The sequence below is a fragment of the Bos taurus genome, chromosome 18, assembly GCF_002263795.3.
Source record: "Bos taurus isolate L1 Dominette 01449 registration number 42190680 breed Hereford chromosome 18, ARS-UCD2.0, whole genome shotgun sequence".
Classification (NCBI taxonomy): Eukaryota; Metazoa; Chordata; class Mammalia; order Artiodactyla; family Bovidae; genus Bos; species Bos taurus.
This window is the reverse complement of record NC_037345.1, coordinates 45607699-45623388: the sequence shown is the minus strand read 5'-3', so window position 1 is coordinate 45623388 and position 15690 is coordinate 45607699. Positions and strand designations below refer to the sequence as shown.

Sequence of the window (15690 nt, the reverse complement as noted above, 5' to 3'; positions counted from 1 at the left end):
CAAAAAAACCTCTCTACTCATAGCTGCCAGTTTTAGGCTCTGTACACAAAAATTCCCAACCCCTGCTGCTGCCACTGCCACTGTCTTTGGAAGAAGGAGTGCTCTCTCTCCCTCCCAGGTTCCCTGCATACTAATTGGTGAGGCCCTAGGCTTTTAGGAGAAAGCTGAGCTCCAGTAGAACCACATGGTGTCTGGAGATAAATCTGAGGCCACTGCAGACTGTACTGCCACCCAGCCTGCCTGTTCTCTCTTCCTTTCAGTGGCAACTGCAGACACTCCTGCCATTGGTCATTTTCACCTCACAGATTCTAGCTATTGCCTTATTATGAGACACTGACCTACTGTCCCAACTGCCAGGCTTCCACCTGTCTGCCCCTGTACCTGTCTTCACACAAAATACTGATCATGAAATGAGATGCCTAAACCCTAACTCTCATTTTACTTGTCCTGCTGAATCTCTTTTCCCTTAAGGATAATAATTTAAAATAATAATAATAAGACAAACCACTTGCTATAAAATGGACAAACCATTTGAACAATCTCTTTCCAAAAGGTGATTCACAAATATTCAATAAACCCTTTAAAAAATTGCTCAACACCATTAGTCATCAGGAAAATTAAAATTAAACCACAGTGAGAGATACCATTACACAACCATCAGAAAGGATAAAGGTAACAAGTTGAATACCTCCAAATGTGCTCAGGGGTGTGAAGCAGCTGAAACCCTTCTCACTTCTAATCAGAATATAAAGTGGTACAACCACTTTGAAAAAAAAGTCATGCAGTTTCTCATGAAACTAAACATACATCTATTTTGACACCATAATTTCACATCTAATAATTTAACCAAAAGAAATGAAAAAGTGTGTACACAAAAATGCTTGCACTTTTGCAAAGAGCTTAATTTTTAATAAAATCTGGAAATACGTCTGGTGCCAACCCACAAGAGGATAGAAAAGCAAATCACAAAGAATTCATACTGCTCAACTATCAAGGAAAGAACTCCTGATAACAGGCAACAAACAACAGGGATGAATCAAAATAACAGTTTACTAAATGGAAGATCATGGCATCTGGTCCCATCACTTCATGGGAAATAGATGGGGAAACAGTGGAAACAGTGTCAGACTTTATTTTTTTGGGCTCCAAAATCACTGCAGATGGTGACTGCAGTCATGAAATTAAAAGACGCTTACTCCTTGGAAGAAGAGTTATGACCATATAGCATGTTGAAAAGCAGAGACATTACTTTGCCAACAAAGGTCTGTCTAGTCAAGGCTATGGTTTTTCCAGTGGTCACATATGGATGTGAGAGTTGGACTGTGAAGAACACTGAGCGCCGAAGAATGGATGCTTTTGAACTGTGGTGTTGGAGAAGACTCTTGAGAGTCCCTTGGACTGCAGGGAGATCCAACCAGTCCATTCTGAATGAGATCAGCCCTGGGATTTCTTTGGAAGGAATGATGCTAAAGCTGAAACTCCAATACTTTGGCCACCTCATGCGAAGAGTTGACTCACTGGAAAAGACTCTGATGCTGGGAGGGATTGGAGGCAGGAGGAGAGGGAGACGACAGAGGATGAGATGGCTGGATGGCATCACCAACTCGATGGATGTGAGTCTGAGTGAACTCCGGGAGTTGGTGATGGACAGGGAGGCCTGGCATGCTGCGATTCATGGGGTCTCAAAGAGTCGGACAAGACTGAGTGACTGAACTGAACTGAAATGGAAGAAGCCTTACATGAGTCCACACTGCATGTTCCCATTCATGTGGAAATCTAGAGCAGCTAAAACTAACTTATATTGGAGCAATTTTTGAAGAACTAGGGTGGGAGGGGTTGACTGAATCCAGAGACACAGCAGTGAGCAGATTGGGGAACTGCCAGCCATGAGGAGCCAGGATAGCCCACCCATGAGTGATCCTCCCCAAGGGCTGAACTGCTCTTTCTCTGTGCTGACCTGCCTGCTGATAGGGGAGGGGTGTGTGTGTGTGTGTGTCTGATTGACCTGGCTGAGATCAGATTCCTGAAGTCTAGACATGGGTCCTAGGAGTTTCGGGTCTCATGGCCCATGAAGTTTTTATTAGAGGATGTTGGCATGGCTCTTAAAAGAGCCTGTGGCTCTTGCCTGTATAGTCGTTCACCAAGTCTTTCATCCACTCAAGATTGCTTGCTGATTTGCTTCTTTCTTACCTTGTTTTCCCCTGCTTTCCATCTTCCTATTCTCTACTACACCTCTACATTAACATTATTAACTTCATTGCTCAATAATTTTTTAATGTTTGAAAACTTTTGTAACAGTTATGAAGAAAATTTAGCCTTCTCTGCCACAACAATGGTCGATTTCATCTGTGTAGTAAAAATCTACTCATAAAACAATGACTTTAGGATGATACTTCTTACTCTTGCTTCAATTTTTTCCAGTTAAGTCTTCGAGGTAAAATGTATGTAAAATAAAATGTAGTTATTTTAAATATAGAGTATGGTAAGTTTTGCCAAATATATTCACTGGGGTAAATAACAGGGTATTTAAGATAAAAATCTAGTAATGTTTAATCTTCTTAAAAATTCTCTTTTGCTCTTTTGCTGTCAGTCCCTCCACATATCTAGCTTGATCTGATTTTTGACATTATAGTTAGTTTTTCCATTTCCATTTCATACAAATGGAAGCATTCCTTAGGGTAGCCTTCTGTGTTCCTCTCTTTTGGGTCAGTATAATGATTTTTAGATCAATCTAAGTTCTTACCTAAGTCCATCATTCATTCCATTTTATTTTGTTCTGGTGACTCATTGTATGGATATACCAGAGTTTGTTTATCCATTTTCCTGGGAGGAGGGACCAACTGCCACAGGAGTCTGTGAGGAGTCCCAGCCCTGGCATCACAAAGCAGATTATAGAAAGGAAAGTTGGGAGGCCCACAATAATAACTAAATAATTAACACGACAACTTTAGAGCTTTCTTGTAACCTTGTTTTTGTGATTATTTTGTGTTTGGTTTGCACAAAAAATTCAATTTAGGAATTTCCCCTTTGATCTGGAGGTTGTTCATGAGTGTTTAAAAATTTCCAACTGTGTGGATCACAACAAACTGTGGAAAATTCTTAAAGTGCTGGGAATACCAGACCACCTTATCTGCCTCCTAAGAAACCTGTATGCAGGTCAAGAAGCAACAGTTAGAACTGGACATGGAACAACAGACTAGCTCAAAATTGGGAAGGGAGTGTGTCAAGGCTGTGTGTTGTCACCTTGCCTATTTAACTTATATATACAGAGTACATCATGCCAAATACGAGGTTGGATGAATCACAAGCTGGAATCAAGATGGCTGGCAGAACTATAAACAACCTCAGATATTCAGATGATACCACTCTAAAGGCAGAAAGTAAAGAGAACTAAAGAGCCTCTTGATGAGGGTGTAAGAGGAGAGTGAAAAAGCTGGCTTAAAACTCAGCATTCAAAAAACCAAGATCATGGCATCTGGTCCCATCACTTCATGGCAAATAGAAGGGGAAAAAGTGGAAGCAGTGACAGATGTTGTGTTCTTGGGCTCCAAAATCTCTGTGGAAGGTGACTGCAGCCATGAAATTAAAAGACACTTGCTTCTTGGAAGAAAAGCTATGACAAACCTAGACAGTGTATTAAAAAGAAGAGATATCACTTTGCTGACAAATGTCTGTCTAGTCAAAGCTATGGTAGTCATGTATAGATGTCAGAGTTAGACCTTTAAGAAGGCTGAGTGTGGAAGAATTGATGCTGTTGAAATACGGTGCTGGAGAAGACTCTTCAGAGTCCCTTGAACAGCAAGGAGATCAAAGCAGTCAATCCTAAAGGAAATCAATCCTGAATATTCATTGGAAGGACTGATGCTAAAGCTGAAGCTCCTGATACTTTAGCCACCTGATGGGAAGAGCCAACTCACTGGAAAAGACCCTGATGCTGGGAAAGATTAAGGGCAGGAGGTGAAGGGGGCAACAGAGAATGAGGGGCTTGGATAGCACCACCATCACCAAAAAAACAAAACAGTAGCAGTGACAGCAATAGAGGCATGGGGATTTTTGTTTACAGAGCTAACGACTGGCAGATGTGGGAGAAAAGTTCCTTCTTAACAAAGCATCTGGAAGCTTTACTCCCTGTGTCTTCTTCTGACTTCAGGGAGGTGGGAGAGCTGGGTGGCCTTCACCAAACTTTTTAAAATATCTGTTTAGCAGCATGAGCAGGATGCATGTGTGCTCAGTTGTGTCCGACTCTTTACAACCCCATGAACTGTAGCCCACCAGGCTCCTCTTTCCATGGGATTATTCCAGCAAGAATACTGAAGTGGGTTGCCATTCCTTTCTTCAGGGAATCTTCCCGACACAGGAATTGAAAAAGCATCTCCTGAGTATCCTGGGTTGCAGGCAGATTCTTTACCACTAAGCCACCTGGGAAGCTGAGAGCAGGCCAAACAACCCTGCTACGTTCAAGACTGTTACTGACTAGGGTTCTTGGCCTTCTTCAACCAATAGAAATTGACTAGAGGCCAGACAAGTAATTCAGGCAAGGCTCTACCGGGGCTACCACTGTAGCAGAGTGGAGTGAGAACAAACAGCAGGTCCCCTTGCTTGCTTGCTCCCTGAATTTGTTCCTTATACGGGGTGCAGGGGACCTGGGTTCAATCCTTGGGTGGGGAAGATTCCCTGGAGAAGGGAATGGCTACCCACTCCAGTATTCTTGCCTAGAGAATTCCACGGACAGAGGAGTGTGGCAGGCTGCAGTCCATGGGGTCGCGAAGGACACGACTGAGCAACTAACACTTTCAGTTTCACTGGAAGTACCCTGCTTTTGCTACCGACTCCCTGCTTCTGTTCCAGGCTCTTCAAAAGTGGTGAATTTTCTAGGCACTCTTTTTGTCTTTTGCCGCGAATTTGTCCCAAAGGTGCATGCATGAAGTTGTTTTTAGTCCCATACTGTTTCTTTGTATTTTGCTGCTTGAAGAGAGCTGTGTCTAAGTTCAAGCATTTCAGCAAAGAGTCCCAGGTCCTAGCCTGTCTCAAGATCAGTCCTCTAAAGGAGAGGTGAAGCCTCCAGCAGGGCTATAAGAGCTAGGGATGGCATGACCTTTGGTGATGGGCTCTCTTACTCAGTGTCTTCTGGGCACTGGAAATGGAGGTTTCTCTTAAGGGGTGCAGGACTCTACCAGAGAGAAATAGTCTCCAGTCTCCAAGGACTTAGATGCTGATGGTACTCCTCCTGCTTTGGGGCGGGGACGCTTCTCTCACCAAGCTTCTCTGTCATTTTTCATTCTCCTCCTTATACACCCCTTTCCTCCCCTATCCCTGGGATCTCAGGTCAGTCTCATTTGGACAAGGTCTGGAAGGGTAACTGGATTGCAAAGACTTCACCTGCTCAGGTGGCAAACAGGAGAGGATTTGCGCCTTTCTGGAAGGATCTTTATCCCTCCCGTGTGACTGAACATGTGGGTGGTGCAAGTGGACAGCGGCTGCTTCTTCCGAGAGTCCGGACCCGGAGAAAAGGGCCCCAGGGAGGAGCACTGAGGCTGTGGAATCGGACACGGCCTCCTAGGGGCGATGAAACACCAAGAGGTGAAGACCTGAAATTGCCATAGAGGAATCTGCAAGCAGAGCCGAGGTGAGAGACAGGGACGCGGTGTGGGTGGGGGTTGATCCAGGCCAGATGCGAAACACCGGTGAGCAGTGAGCGGAGGCGGGGAGCGAGGCTGGCTAAAGAAGTTGCCCTGAAGAGCACTGTGGCTGCCGGCAAATCCTTGGAGTGGAATAAAGAACTGCGAGAGGTTTCCTAGCTTCAGACCCCTCCGCGGCCAGGCACGCGCCCAATGCTTATGAGATACCACTGGAAAGCGTGACAGCGGCGCGCGAGTAGAGCGCGCGCGCGAGCCGAGCGCACACGAGCCATGGGCTCGCAGAAAAGATGACAAAGGGCAAACGGCGAGGCCAACGGCCCCAACGGGACTCTCCGTCGCGTCAGAGTTCCAGTACGTGCTTGCAGGTCTCTGGTACTAGATGTACCCCGGCGCTATATAGGGACTGTTCAGGACTGTGGATGCTCCGACGCCAGCAGAACTGGGTTTGCCCACCTACCCGGGGCCCGGGGTTCGCAGCCTCAGCGACTGGCCAGGCGCATCACTGCCTCTGGATCTTCCAGCTCTTTCCCTCCGGGTAGCTGGAGGGCAGTGTCAGCTCCGAGCTAGAGTCCTGGAGCCGCCCAGACCCTCCTGGAGTCGGGGACCAGGCTCACCGGGAGGGCTAGGTATAGGTGCCCGGATTGGGAGGGGGAAAGGGCCGCGTTGTCTCCCGGGTGACTGATGAAAGCAGGGGGCAGGGGAGGCTGCCGCAGAGCAAGTGCTGAGGCGTTGAGAGACACTGGACAGAGCAGCACCGGGCGAGAGCCCCCGATCCCCAGCCTCCTCATTGCAGTCGACCGCCACAGAAAACCCCAGTTTATGTCAACGTCCCACACACCGCCCCCAAGCTTGCCCCCCACCCACATGCAGGTAGCTTGGGGCTCAGGACACCAACCTCTAGGAACCTCTGTATGTATATGTATGTTAGTCACTCAGTCATGTCTGACTCTGCCACCCTGTGGACCAGTAGCCAGCCAGGCTCCTTTCCATGGAATTCTCCAGGCAAGAATACTTGAGTGGGTAGCCATTTCCTTCTCCGGGAGTCTTCCCCACCCAGGGATCGAACCTGAGTCTCCTGTGGATTCTTTACAGTCTTTCCCCACCAGGGAAGCCCTAGGAACCTCTGCAGTGCCTCTCCAAACCCTGAAGGTGAGCACCTATGTGGCCACCCTGGAAAGGTGCCAGCCTAGAGTAGCACCAGCTGGGCTGGGATGGTTTCTGAGGTAGCAACCAGGTATTCTGACCTGCCGGGATGCCACACTCCACACCAGCCCTCCCTGGAGGGCAGGGTCTCTTATTTTTACAAATTGGATAACACTATTTAAATCCTAGAACTTTCTTCAGCTCACATAGATGGCAGTAACCCTGGTAGGACTTCACACAAGCTGACTAATTCTATAGACCATAATACCAACCATCAGACTAGGGTGCCTCCTTGTCATGTACATGTCATGTATTACTTTTCACTTTTTAAAATACTTTTCTGAGACTTATTTATTTTTGGTTGGACTGTGAGGCATGTGGGATCTTAATTCGCTGACCAGGGATTGAACCTGTACACCCTGCATTGGAAGGCAGAGTCGTAACCACTGGACTGCTGGGGATATCCATATATTATTTTTTAAGTAGTCCTTTGGATGCTTAGCACTATGATTCACCTGTAACAAGTACATGCACTGCCCACTAGGAGGTCAGATTTGGTTCAACTTGTGAGTGAACCATTGGCTACACTGGGCCTCAGTCTCCTCAGATGATGTAGTGAGGGACTACTAATTGTCAGTGCCTCCCCATGGCAAATTATTTCTTCTAATTGACTCTTGCAGGAAATCATGCAGCTGTCTGGGAGTTATCTTCTTCCAGGAGATGCACATTAGGTAGGTACAGGATCTACTTGTCTTAAAAACCCTTATGTCCCAAGGGCACCAATATTTCTTACAATAATTCCATAGACTAGGTTTCAGAGTCTTTGTCAAAATTGGAAACTTACCAATATTAAGTTTTCCAGGGCACAAGGATGGTATATGTCTCCATATATTTAGGTCTTTTTTCTTTCCTCTCAGCAACATTTTGTACTAGGGGCTCACACCAAGGCCGTTGGGCCAATTCAACACATAGCCTGCTTTGATAAGAGCTAAGGATCGTGTCAAAATTTTAAAGAGTTTTAATACACACAGAGAGGAGATTATGTGACAGAGAACATGTGATCCATGAAGCCTATAATATTTACTATCTGGACTTTTAAGAAAAAGTTTGCAACCACTGTTTCATAGTTTTCTGTCTATAGCTCTTCCACGGTTGTTGTTTAGCCACTCAGTCGTGTCTGACTCTGCGACCCCATGGACTGTAGCCCACCAGGCTCCTCCGTCCATGGGGATTCTCCAGGCCAGAATACTGGAGTGGGTTGCCATGCCCTTCTCCAGGGGGATCTTCCCAACCCAGGGATGGAACCCCAGTCTCCCGCATTGCAGGCAGATTCTTTATTGTCTGAGCCAGACATGTATATGATCTTGTATACTGAGACCTTGCTAAAATCACCTCACTTTTGTAGTTTCTTTATGGATTTCTTAGGATTTTCTACATACCCAACAATGTTTACTATGAATGAAGCTAGTTTCACTCATGCTTTAATCTCCATGCCTTTTATTTTTCTTTCTTACCTTCACATTTGCAGAGGCCAACAGCTGTCAGCATAGTACCTTCAGGCATTTTTTTTTTTCCTAATTAAGACATGCAGCCGACTCTGTGAGTGATCTTCTCCCAGGTACTTGGACAGGAGACACACATCAGGTAGCTATGGGGTGTAGCGCAGGATCATTGCAGGCAGTTTCTTTACCATCTGAGCCACCAGGGAAGCCCGGATATATATGAATACATATAACTGATTCACACATTGTTGTACAGCAGAAACCAACACAACCTTGTAAAGCAATTATAGTCCAATTTTTAAAAAAAAAGAGCAAAAACACCTGAGCTGAGAACCAATTAACAAGAACAATTTATGTATAACATTATATCTGGGAAAGAAAGATAACAACCCATTGAAGCCAGTGGGTAAGAGGAAAGGGGGACAGTTGTAAGTAGCAATGGCTGTCCTGTCAGTTCCAAGACTAGAGGAAAACTGACCTAGAGCTTAAGTCTTCCAGGCTAACAGTTGAAACCAGTATTGCATAGTTGATACATACATATCTGTCTCTTCTTTCTAGAGTGGAACTTCTCAAGCCAGTGTGCTGATTTGTAACAAGTACACCTGGATCCACAAACCTTTGATATAGACACAGACATCACCCTGAGATGTCTGGCCTCTAGCTGGTTCTCGGAGAACACAGAATAGGTTATGTTTGTTTGACATAACTAGAAGGACTGAGACTGTTCCCGGCAAAGCAAGATCCATTTATGGGGAACAGAGTTCACCTGCCATTCTAGAGGAAACTTTCACTTCCTAGTTGCTGAGATCCTAGTTCTTGCACGAGAAGAAATGGCTTTGTCCACCACACTTCTGTTCCCAGAGATCCCTGGGTAGGTGATTAAGATGCCCCATAGGCAAGACGACTGCTTGCTGGATCCACCAAAGAGGCACATTTGATCTGGTCAAAGGTAGGTGAAAAAAATGCCTGAAACTGGTATCTTCTCAGTGATTTCAGCTCCTACAAAGTCAAAGAGAGTACCCTGGCTGGATAGACCCCTGGTATTCTGACTGAGGGCAAGACTAGAGGTGTCTTTCTGAAGGTGTATGATGTTGTCCCATCTGATTGCAACAGATATGCTCTGGTCAGGAGTATACCACCCTCTCCCCCCACATGCCGCCACAGCTCTGAATGATGATGGAACTAGAAGTGTGTCCAAATGCAGGTGTGGTGCTGTCTCCTCCCATTGCACCACCTATACCCTGGACTCATGCACCCCAGATGCTCTGACTGTATTCATGGACAGTGGTTTCTTCAGCTACAGATGTGGCACCAGCCCCTCACATTGCAATGGATATTTCGTGGCCATTGGCCCTGAGGTATCTGACAGAAGGCATGAAGAAAAGTACCTCTGGGTACGTGTTTCCTCTCAGTGATGCAGGCTTCTCCAGGAGTAACAGGTTTGCTCTGGCCCTATGGGTCTGAAGCACTCTGACCAGACACAGCAAGAGAAGGCTGACTGCATCACAGTTACTGTTCTGGCCTCTTCCGTTGCAACGCCTGTGTTCTCATTGTAGGGAAATGTAGGGCCTCCAAATACAGGCAAGGTGCTGACCCCACCCACTGCAACTGATGTACTTTGGCTGCATGGTTTCTGGGTGATTTGAATGCAGGAAGGAGGCTGATACATGCTCCTTCTCAGTGATGCTATCTCCTCTAACAAGAACAGGGGTGCTTTGGCTGGGTGAGTCCCAGGTGGTCTGACTTTAGGCAAAAAAGAAAAGTGTCTCCCAGGAAAGTTTTGCTTTTAGTAGTGCTGGCCTCTCTAATTGGAACAGAGGTGCTATAGGCTGGCAAAACCCTGTTGTTCAGGTCCTAAGCCTTCCCCCAACAAGAGTGGTGGTGCTCAGCTCTGTCCTAAAGCTGAGTGCTTCAGACATGGAGCTGGGGCCTGGGGCAAACACAATGACCCCTGAGCTGTCATTACCTGAAGGAGCTGTATGTGCCATGAATAGATTTGAGTCTGGAGTGGTGTTAACTAAAGGTGAGCTGTGCCTGGTGCTGGGCATCCTGCTGATGGCTTGGGGCAAGAAGTAGCAGGTGGGCAAATGGGGAAAAACACCAGATGTACCAGCAAAGGCTGGCTAGGTGTTGACAGTGATGCCAAAGATGGAACATAGGGATGTCATATATGCAAAAACTGAGTTAAGTCCCCATGGGGTACCTGGGCTGCAGTAGAGGTTAAGTTTTGAACTTGTAATGGGATTTCTATGTTTCCTAAAGGGGAAGTGATATCAAAACTGTTCAGGGGGCAGTCTGTCAGGAGGAGCCTGGAAAGGGGGCATTGTAGCCATACCAATTTAATCAGAGTCAAAGGTGGGCTTGGATGCCCAGTTGGCTGACTCCTTGTCTACTGAAAGAGCAACTGCAAAAGCAGTGATGGATAGGCTAGTAAAGTCAGAGCCAATGGGGAGAGGGACTCCCTGCTGTAGCCTGTCAGGGACTTCAGATGTGAACGAGGTGACTCCTGAGCTAAAGGAAAGGTTCAAAGTTGGGGACAGGGGTCCTGGCGGAAATGCAGGTAGACTGGTAGAGGCTAGAACCTGTTCCACACTGGGTTGGGCCTGGTCAAATGGGAGGGAGCTGACACTAGATCCTGGGGGCAACCAGGAGATAAAAGCCTGGAAGAGGAGAGCTGTGTCCTTGTTGGTTATACAATCCCAGAGCAGGCTGAGTCTGAAGACTGGCTGACTCCAGCAGAGGAAGTGATGAAGCAATGAGTGGCTGGCTAGTGGAGTGAGGGAGGAACATGGTCAACTGGGTGACAGCTAGTCTGGAACAGGAGTTGGCAAGGGGGAGGGCAGAACCATGCTAAGAACGTTACCCTTGGAAAGCACTGTGCTTGCTGTCTGATCCTGGGGGTGCAGGACTCAGTTTGGAGCTGCCTGCTAGATACTTGCCCTACCAAGCCAAACCATGCATTGTTTGCCTTGATGCTGTGACACAGCATTGAAATGGGTAACTGAGTGGGGTCATGCCAGCAGAGGACGGGGAAAAGGTGCCAGAGGGCAAAGGGCAGGACCCAGTGGCCCTTCCCTTGTCCCTTTGAGATTCCCATTCCTGGTTGCAGTTGTTTGGGACCAGATGCCCTCTGTGCTAAGTGGGAACTGCTCAGGACTGCTGATGCTTGATGCCAGTAGAACGGGGACCACCAGGGCATGGGGTCTTCAGCCTCCTCAGCACTTGACCTGGGACAGTAGTCACTGCCTCTGGGTTTGCTGGCCTTTTCTCTGTGAATCATAGGAAGGCAGAGCCTGTGTAGAGCCAAGTGCTGGAGCAACCTGGATCTTGCAAAAGTGGGGCCTGGCTTACTTGAGGTCAGTGTAAGAGATACAGTGATGGACAAGACAGGGGTGGGCTCTGTTTCCTGCGGATACTGCAGCACCCAGGTGGCCCAGGATGGCTGCAGCAGGGCACGTGCTAAGTTGGGGAAGGAGTGACCAAGCAGCATGGGGTGCAATAAACTCCAGTCTCTACCTTTCAGTTGGCCACCACTAACCACACAGTTTACCTCCACACCCTCCCAGTCTCATGCTAGTAGCTCAGGGCTACCAGATATCACCCCTTTCTCGGACCTCTCTAGATGTGCCACCTCCATGGTCACCCTGGAAAGCTACAAGTCCCTAGCATCCCCAGCTGGGGAGTTTTCTGAGCTGGGGCTATAGCACCCAGACCTGACCTGACCAGATGCTACACCCCACAACATCCTTTCCAGGTAGTCAGGTTCTCAATTCTTTTTGTACAGTTTACAAATTAAAACAGCATTTAACCCTTAGAACCTTCCTCAGGTCACACGCATGGTAGCAGAGAAGCCAGGATTTGAACTCTGTCTGATTCCAGAGAGACGGTGGTGCCTCATCTTCATGTAGGCATCATGAGTGACCATTTTTATAGTCTTCAGGGGACTCAGCACCATGGCACACCTCTGATGAGCACATGCAATGCACAGTAGGAGGTCTGAATTGGTTCAACTCATAAGACACCCACTGGCCACCTCTTCTCTGCTCTTCTCAGATGTAGGACAGAGATCAACAATTGTCAGCATAATCCCATCAGACCTTGTCTTCTGTTTGAGTCCTTTGGCCAACCACATAGTTATCTGTGAGCGATCTTCTCTCACATGCAAGGACAAGATGCACAGCAGTTTAAAAGTTTTATGTTTCAAGGCATAATCTCTTGAAATTTGTGATAACTCCACGGCCCTGCTTTGCTCTGGGACAAAGGAAATCCTTCCAATTGCTACTTTCCTGAGAGAATTTTTTTTTGTTTTTTTTTTGCAAGGGATGTTAAACTTTGTCAGTCACTTTACACATATTTGAGATATTCACTTGGCTTTTCTCCTTTATTCTCTTAAGATGGTAAATTACACTGATTTTAAATACTAAACTAACCTTGCATTCCTGCTACAAATTTCATTTGGCCATGGTAGATCATCTTTTCATTTTTGGTTACATTTGATTTCCAAAAATGTTAAAAGACTTTTTATATCTATGTTCATAATGTACATTAATCTGTATGTTTTGTTACTGTGTTTTAGTATTAGTCTAATGCTAACCTCATTGAGTTAGGAAAAGCTGCCCCTTTCCCTATTTTCTGAGAGTTTATGTAACACTGGTAAAATATCTTCCTTATATATTTGATGACATTCACCAGGAAAATTATCTGGACCTGTAAGTTTCTTCCTGGAAGAATAATCACTTGTTATGCTTTTCATCCTCTAGATCGGTAGCTATGCCCCCCCTTTTCTTCCTTGATGTTGGTAATTTGAATTTTCTTTTTATATCTTGATCAATTTTAGTAAATATTTATAAATTTTATTAATCTTCAAAAAAATCCAGCTTTTGCTTGTTAATTTTCTCTAGGTTTTCTTCTACTTTTATATTTGTTATTTCTTTATTTCTACTTTGGATTTAACTTGATTTTCTGTTTTTAAAATGGAAAATTAAATAATTGTTTTTAGATCTTATTTTTAATATAAATACTTAAAGTTTCAACATTCCCAGGACTTCTCTGGTGGTCCAGCAGTTAAGACTCTGCATTTCCAATGCAGGGGGTGCAGGTTCCCTGTTTTGGGGAACTGAGATCCCACAGGCTGCATGGGTGGCCAAAAAAAAAAAGCTGCAACATTCCCTTAAGCACTGCTCTAGCCACACTCCACAAATTTTGATATGCTGTTTTAAATTATCATTCATTTCTAATTTCCTAATTTTCCTTGTTATTTCTTTGACCCATTGGTTATGTAAAAGCATATCTTGCTTGATTTATAAAGGATTTTCTGGATATGTTAGCTTTTGGTTTCTACTTTCATTCCACTGTATGTATTCTGTCTTTTGAAATTTGCTGACTTATTTTTTCACCCACCTTTGTGAACATTCTATCTTTACTTGAAAAAGAATGTATGTTCAGGTAATGTTGATGAATTGTTTATATAAGCCATTAAGTCAAGATAAAATTTTTGTACTTTTTTTTTGTCCACTTGTTTTTTTTTTTGGAGAAGCAGCAGAACAGATCTTTATTCAACACTGTTAGCACGAGGCCAGTCCTGGAGCCCCCTTGTGTTGGAAATTTCAATAATCCTTTAGTGCTCAATGGAAATCTTACTCCAAGAGCAAATTGTCCACTTGTTATAACTGTTCATGAGAAAGAAATGTTAGCATCTCCAATTATGGTTGTAATTTGTACATCATCCTTTGGTTTGGCCAGTTCTTGCCTTATTATATTTTGAAGCTCTGCTATTAAGTTCATAAATATTTAAGATATTTATATCTTCCTTATGAAGATATAAACAGCTATAAAAATACACTTTGTAAACTGGAGAGTTTGTAAAATGCTATAAAAATACATTTTTATATGCATCAGAATTCATGGACAGAAACTTTCACAGTAGCATCATTATGATTACTGGTAACTGAAAGCAATACAAAGGTGCATCAGCAGTAGAATGGATAGTTATTTGCTTGCTCAACAGCAGTGAAAATGGATAATACACAGATACATGGAATAACATGGACAAAGCTTACAAGCATTTATTTTGAAGAAGATATAGGGCCAAACAGAGGACATAATACATGATTCCAGTCATACAATGATCAAAAACAGCTACAACCAAATTCTATTTTGGGGACTCATAAACTGTAGGAAAAACTATTCAAAAGTCAGATAATACTGACTTTTAAGATTAGGATATTGGCTTCCTCTTGGTGTTGGGGGAGGACCCCATGGTGACTTGGATGGACCACTCAGGACAGTGAAGCTCAGTTGCTTTAGTTGTGTCCAACTCTTTGTGACCCTGTGGACTGCAGCCCACCAGGCTCCTTTGTCCATGGGATTCTCCGGGCAAGAATATTGGAGTGGGTTGCCATGCCCTCCTCCAGGGGATCTTCCTGACCTGGGGATCGAACCCACAACTCTTGCTTCTCCTGCATTGCAGGCAGATTCTTTACCCACTGAATCACCTGGGAAGCCCAGTCAGGACAATGGGTACTGCTGATATTCTTTTATATTGCCTTTAGTGCTAGTTAGTTACATAGGTGTCAACTTCAGAAAGATTCATTAAAATCTAAATATTTTAAAATTTCCTATGTGCATGTCACATTTCCCTAGGTTATGGGTGAAACTGTGTTTCTCCAAAATTCATATGTTGAAGCTTTAACCCCTAGTGTCTCAGAATGTTTGGAGATATGTTTGGAGATAGGGCTTTTAAAGAGATAATTAAGGTAAAATGAGGTCATATGGGTGGGCCCTAATCCAATATGACTGGCGTCCTTATAAGAAGAGGAGATTGGGACACAGACAACACAGACTGAAGGACAACCATGTTGAGGACACAGCAAGCCAAGGAGAGAGGCCAATCTGCCAATAGCTTAATATTGGACTTCCAGGCTCCAGAACTGTGAGAAAATAAATTTGTGTTGGTTAAACCACCCAATCTGTGGTACTTTATCATAGCAGCTCTAGCAAACTAATGCACAGACAGTAAGTCCCTTCAAGTTGCAAACTTTCAAAGACGCGAATGTGCATGCCAGCCCCTTATGCCAACTGTTGTACAGAAACTACTGTACTTCTCAAGGTACTGTAAGATTAAAAATGTTTCCTTTATTTTTTGTGCTTGTTTATTTTTTATGTACATATTTGTGTGAAAAGTATTATAAACCTATTACAGTATAGTACTATCTAGCCGATTGTGTTAGTTAAGTACGTAGGCTAACTTTGTTGGATTTATGAACAAATTAGACTTATGAATGAGCTCTTGGAATAGAACTCATTCATATGTAGAAGACTTTAAGGGAAAGATTGGTATGAATATAAATGTGGTTCTTAAATGCAACCACTCTATGAAAACAAATAAAAGATGTAAATTTTAATGC

The 15690-nt window shown here is 44.6% G+C and overlaps 1 long non-coding RNA gene across 1 annotated transcript; it reads left to right on the top strand.

The window, feature by feature from the left end:
* The first annotated feature begins 4883 nt into the window (after nt 1–4883).
* Nucleotides 4884–15421, top strand: LOC112442200 (uncharacterized). The gene is made up of 3 exons (XR_003030212.2): nt 4884–6788; nt 7463–7513; nt 8843–15421. It is a non-coding gene; the product is annotated as an uncharacterized lncRNA (long non-coding RNA).
* The last annotated feature ends 269 nt before the right edge of the window (nt 15422–15690 follow it).